Source organism: Simochromis diagramma, unplaced genomic scaffold (assembly GCF_900408965.1).
Source record: "Simochromis diagramma unplaced genomic scaffold, fSimDia1.1 OVJJ01000176.1, whole genome shotgun sequence".
In the NCBI taxonomy this organism is placed as follows: domain Eukaryota; kingdom Metazoa; phylum Chordata; class Actinopteri; order Cichliformes; family Cichlidae; genus Simochromis; species Simochromis diagramma.
Window position 1 is genome coordinate 6,613,401 of NW_024386892.1, and position 6,366 is coordinate 6,619,766.

A 6,366-nucleotide genomic window follows, 5' to 3' on the forward strand; every position below is an offset into this window, starting at 1 on the left:
AAACTGATTTCAACCAGCGCAGCTGTTTTCGCTTGACACCTGCTTGTATGTCCTGTGCACCTCTGACTCTTTTCTCTGACTCTTGTCTGTCAGATCAAGCGTAAAGGTGAACAAAGCAGGGGATTAAGGCAGGATAACTGTGCCAGGGGTGAAAACATTCAGAGAAAGAGGGAGAAAATGACTTGGGGAGATGGAAAGTGAGATGAGTATAGGGCATTTCCTCTGACTGGTCAACGCCTCGGTGCTCCCACTGAAGACCCATCGGCCATTTTAGGGAAAGGGATCTCTGCAAGTGTGTCTCTGTCAGGCTGCACATGAAAAGCGTGTGCGTGTGTGTGTGTGTGTAAGTGTGTGAGAGTTCACTGGTGTTTGTCCTCTCGCTGGTGTGCTCTGTGTGTGTTTGTCTTTGTGTCACACAGTAGTATGTTGTCACTGCTGCTGCCTGGAAGTCATAATTGGTTTGATAAGTTTTGATTCATGACAGCTGCCAGTGTTTATTTGAGATCCGGTGTCTCTCACTGGTTTTATTAAAAATACTCATGTGGATGTGATGAACTGACTTCTTGTCCGGCAGGTACATATTTTCTGTATCCTGATACACAAAAAGATTTCAGAAGATTTTCGTCACTGATTTTTCTTTATATGTTGGTGTGCGTGTCTATTTTAAAGCTACAGCTGGAACGTATTTGATTGTTTGTTTGTTTTTTGCTTATTGTTTTGTAAAAGCCCAACATGTTCATGGAAGAAGGAAAAATAAACTGTCAGATATAGTCTGCAAATGGAGAAAATAATAATAAATGTTTTTTAATAAATGACTAATCATTTATGTTTCTGCAGTTGGAACTTTAAAGGCAAATATTCAAAAATTTGTTGGGTTAGGACTTCATCAGTAACTGAAAATTAAAAAAAAAAAAATGCACAAATCAACAAACAGACTTGATGAGGGGGAAAAGTAGTGATTTCACACTGTAGTTGAACCCTCTTGTCTCCTGCATGTACTATCTTGGATCTTTTGGATCAAGCTTCCACCTTATGCGGGCTTTGCCTTTTTTTTTTTTTTTTTTTTTTTTTTTTTTTTTTTTTACTTGGAAGATGTTTTGTCAGAGAGAAAATGCATTCCGCTTGAAGCAAAACTGAGAATGCAGTAAAGCAAAATTGGAGGAAACGGGGTACTTTTTAGGTTTTTCTACATTACCATTATGAGTTTCGGCAAGTTAAAGCAGTCGCACAAGTTCTTAGAAAAACAGAAAAAACGTAATCGGATAAATCGGTTCATAAGAAAGAAAAAAAAAAAAAAAAAGTTCAAACTAAAGGCACAAATAAATCCAGGATGGCCTCTCAGGAGTACCTTTTCACAAGAGCCCGAAAAGAGGAGCCCGAACATGTTACAAGAACCTTGAACTGGGTGAAAAACATCTGATAAAGTCTGTGTGCGTAAGGCCAGCTTTGTGTCTTGTCATCCACTGAGTCAACGCTGATTTGAACTGTCACTGCAATCTTTTCTGAGTCTTGATGATATTAGTTGCTGGTAGAGTTACCACACCTTTCTGATTTGGAGCAAAGAAACACTTCCTGAGTTTGTATAAGCAGCCAGCAGTGCTTCCAAAACCCCAAAATGTCCTCCAGGCAAGCTGAAATTCCCAAAATAACAATGACTGCAAGGGTGTCGGCCGTACATCAGTGGGAAAGTAAAGCTCTCTCTTATTTTTGAAATACATCTTATATTTTGTGTTATAAATAATATAAACATAATTTTCTTGCGACAATAATTTGGATTTTGTTACTTGTTGAGTTGCGATGATGATTATTACAACGCTATAAGTCCAAGTCACCTGATCTGTTATATTCTTATGTCTGCGTCACGTTCACATCGTGAACTTTTCCTGTTATGTTAGTGTGACTACTATAATTTGCAATAAGTTCAAAATGTTCTCCATCATTTAAGCCAAAAAACCTTCACTGTATTGCTTTGTAGCTTTCTTTTATCCATTTCTTAGACCCGAGTGTTTACATTGCTCAACTGGATTCACAAGTAATGTTACATTACTAGTATTTTTCTTGTTATGTATAACAGTGGTTGACATAGTGTACACTTGTATGTTTACTTTGGTTTGTAACAACTTCAGAAAGCCGTTACCACAACCTGACTCCGTAACACACCAGCAGTGTTTGTCACGCTACTGAATACATTGAATAGCTTCTTTTCTTTTCTTTTCTTTTTTTTTAACATGTTGGTCTACTGATACCAGAAATAAGTTGTGGGCTTGTGAGGAACTCCTCTCGCTTCTTTCAGCATGTGATCCCATTGGAAACAATGCTCAAAGGTCAGAGTCCAGGGCAGCTGCCAGGCAGATATACATTACATGACTGCTGAGAGATTGAGCCATTCGGGTGTATTTTCTGTCTCTTTGGAGGACATTTTACCGTTATCATAGTTGTTGGGGGCGTAGCTGTATATTCTAGCAATAACAAAATGGGCCAATTTAAATTGTGGATGTTAAAAAATATATTAAGAACCTTATCATAGCAGTTTCTAGGTATAAAACTTTTGCATTTATTGAGGAGATGATTTGGTTTTAATTCTAGGAGGAAAAACAACTAGTAGCCATGTGCATGTTAAGTCATCTTAACAAGAACCACATTTTATGGTGTCTTTGAGGTGTTTATATGACAGCTGTGGGGTTCTTTTTCTTCTAATCTCCACACCAAAAAATAGCTGAATGAATTTAAGACCTTTAACGACTTTGAGTTTAGTTTCTCTTAATGACTGTTTTATAGGAGATGGTACATACTAAGCTGTCTGTCTGTAACCTTTCACTCACTCCAAAGACTCAACGGGAAAATGTCTGAAAAGTTTTTCTTTTTGAGGGAATATTTGCTGAGCTAGAATCACTTTATTTTATGGACCGCATGTAGCCCAGTTTAAACCTCAGACCAGTTGAACTGTAATAACTTAAAAAGAAATGCCTCCAAATTTTCCCTTTGTTTGTTTTAAGAGGTACATATGGAAAACATTGACATTTAATGAACCATCCATTTATAAAATATATGGGCCGGCTCAAATGACTTTGTAAAAACAAGTGTAATTTAAACAACTTATCGTAAATCAAAGAAGCAGATCGTCACAGCGGCCACAGGTCGTGTTTGTTTTTTCCTGTCAGGAGGCTGTAAAACTTCTGGTTTGGACGAAATTAACAAGCAACAGTTTTATGATTTGCTCCAAGTATAACCTGCAACTTGATTATTAGAGTAATATATAATGAAAAGTGTAAAATGCAGTTTTGATGCAGTGGGCTGGACTCACCTTTTGGTGATCTGACATCAGGCAGTGTTAATGCTTGCTGAATAATTCTGGCAGCTTGTTTGAGCTGTCAGTGCTGCAGTGCTTTTAAGCTAGAACTGCTCACAGGGATTTCCATCATATTGGTCATGTTGAACCTTATCCTGAGTGGTGTTGGTGCTGTGGAGTGAGTAGTTTAAAAGCCTGATTTGTGGTTTTAATGATCTCCTAAACACACCAGTTTGGCAACATATTCTTGCTGTTGTTACATCTTTGTGTCCTGCTTTCTTATGCTCATCCACGGGAAGGAGAGGGGAGGGGGGGGTGAGGGAGGTGAGCAAGTTGCCAAAGATAAGACGGAGAGCACACAAAAGGGAGGACAGAAATGATCAAGAATAATCAAGTGGATGCAAAGGTGATTATAGATGAGCGTAAATCAATGAGGCATTTAAAGACCAATGAGTAAAGTGCAGAAGGAGCAGCTGTGGCGTTGCGTCAGATTACAGAAGCCCGTCAACTCAGTGCCTCCCATCCTCGCAGTGCTCCACAGTGGGCCGAGGGCTTGGTTGGCACAGAGCCTTCATGCCTCTTTTGTGTGCTAACCTCGGGCAAACCCGGCCTCCCGACCCAAACATCACGCCACTTACAGAAGGCGTGCAACCTGCCCGCTGCAAGACAGAGGAGTGAAAGGAAAGACGGAGAGGGTGAAGCCCAAATGCTTAAAATTGGAGCTTGTTTGTTGTATTCAGAGATGGGAAGTGATTAAGTACATTAACTAGAGTAGAGTGCTTTAGTGAGGTTTGAAACTCTAAATCCTCACAGTTCTTTAAAATAATTCATATTGGGAACAATATGTCTAAAATCTATCTTCCTTACTGCCCAGTCTAAAGAAGGAAAGCTTTACCTTTCCTAAGAAAAAGTTTGGAACTCGTGTAAATGCATATTTTATGAAGACATTTGGATTTATAGTTTCAGCACTAGTTCTAAGGGCCTCAAGTGGCAGCTAGGCAAACTGCAGTTTTTGCCTTTACTTTGAGCTCCAGAGGCTGTCGACTTCTTTTGCCCAGCTGACACTTTGGATGTGCGTCATGAGCAACGTAACCAAAATGTCAGGCCGAACAAGAACGCATTGCATAAAAGATTACTAACAGTTGCTGTTTTTTGGGGGGGTTTTTTTTTTTTGGTTCTTTTTAAGTTGTGTTGGGATTTCCCAAAACGGTTTTCCCGGAGTGTGACAAAGCTGGAAACTCGACCTTAAATAATACTAATGTTACACTTTTGGTTTGATGACTTACAAGAAGCGCCTCTTAACAACTCGCAATGATTCCCAGACCTCGACTGAACTTTGTCTTCAATATCAAGTATGGGCAGAATTTATTGCTTCCCTTAAGAAGGGGGTGGAGGGGAGGGGGGTGCTACTACAACACACTATGAGCTGCTCGCCGGCTCTGCCATTGAGTTATTTTCAGTTAAAATCTGAATAAACAAACAAAAGCTTGGTACCAGCAGCAACATTAGAAGACACTTCAGTCTGTTTGTCAGTTTTTGAGTCTCTGTGGTTAGGAATGTGTCCATTTATTTTGAGAGTCCACTGTTTGTGTTTGTCAAGCTCTTATTCAGTGTTTTACTCTGGGTAAACAATTTGAGAGGAAGATGAGGACTGAAACAATAGAGGCCAAACAAAAAGAGAGACTAAAGCGAGGTAGAGCGAGTGAAAGATTGAGTGGGGAGAGAGAGAGGCTTGGGGTTATTAAGTAGCAAAGTGATACGGACACAGCTACGCTACATTTGCCAGCTGTGTGACTCGTGTGGTTTACCGTGAGTGATTCTTTCTGGGTGAACGGTTTTAAGCGAGCCCGCTGCTTCTCCTGCTGCTGCTGCTGCTTACGGACAGCGGTGGACTTGAAGCTTTAGAAGCATGTGTGGATTCAGAAAGAGGCGGCTGGCCAACAGCTATTTAACACATCAGCGCTGAGAGCACTTACAGAGCAGGAAGGACAGAATTTAGAAGTTAACAAAAGTGCATGTCAGTGATTGTTACTTTCCAGCAATGGGTGTGAATTTATTTCATTTTTTCTATACAGTGCTGTGAATTGAGTGGGAATGCCTGTGAACTGAGTGCTTGTTTTACTTTGTTGCTTTTTACTGAACTTGATCTTATTGACACAAGCTGTTTTTACACATGAGCCATGGAAAATGCTGGGAGAATCAGTTCTGAATTATCTGAAGGTTTCTCTTTCTCACATGTATCACGCCGCAGGGGATGGTTTGTGTCAGACGTGTTCTCACTACTGGAAGCGTGCTGGTTTGGTTTAGCAGAGGGAGCTGCCTGAGTAAAGGAGGACAATGATGAGCACTCACCTGCTGTGAATTCACTGGACAACTTTAAAAAAACAAAACAAAAAAAACGGTGTTGTTCCCTCGTTGGAACAATCAGCATGGCACAGCCTTGGTAAAAGGGAACTGGCTGTTTTTTATTTTATTTTTTTTAAATGATTAAAAATGAGAGTTTCTTTTCTTTATAAGTACTCAGACTGTTGGAACGGTTGTTGTTTTTGGCTATCATAACCATTAGTTAAATGAGAAAACTCATCAACCATAATTAGACATAAAACGATCAACTTTATCTGCAGGTTTTTAGTGTTGGGGAATTTTTCACAAACACTCTGAGTGTTTAAACAAATTAGATTGCACTTCTTTCTGTAATTAAGCTGGAAGTTTCTTCAGCTAGAGATGCAGTCTGTGAGTGAGTGCACCAACGAGCTGTAAATATCAAGCATTAAATAAAGAAAGAATGTTTTTGTTTTCAATGGCAAGAAGAGCTCAAAAGTGAGTGTGTGCAATAAACAAACTGGTAAACTTGAGACCCTGCTAACTGCTGAGGGCCCTGGTCAGCCGTACGTACAGTCCAGCGTCCCATTTGGCCATCAGACCCTTGCGCAGTGAGGGGGAAACAGCAGGGGAGGCGAGAAGTCGGTCTGGGAAACCTCTCTATATCTTTCCATTGTTATTTTTATCTCAATCATTCTCACCCGCCTACGCTACCTCCTCCTGTCTTTAACCTCTTTCTTTTTTGCTTTTCGCTC

At 40.1% G+C, this 6,366-nt stretch overlaps 1 protein-coding gene across 3 annotated transcripts in view; it reads left to right on the forward strand.

Moving 5' to 3' along the window:
- The window catches only part of epas1b (endothelial PAS domain protein 1b), a 47,922-nt gene that overhangs the window by 2,031 nt on the left and 39,525 nt on the right, over positions 1–6,366 (forward strand). The window lies entirely within an intron of this gene.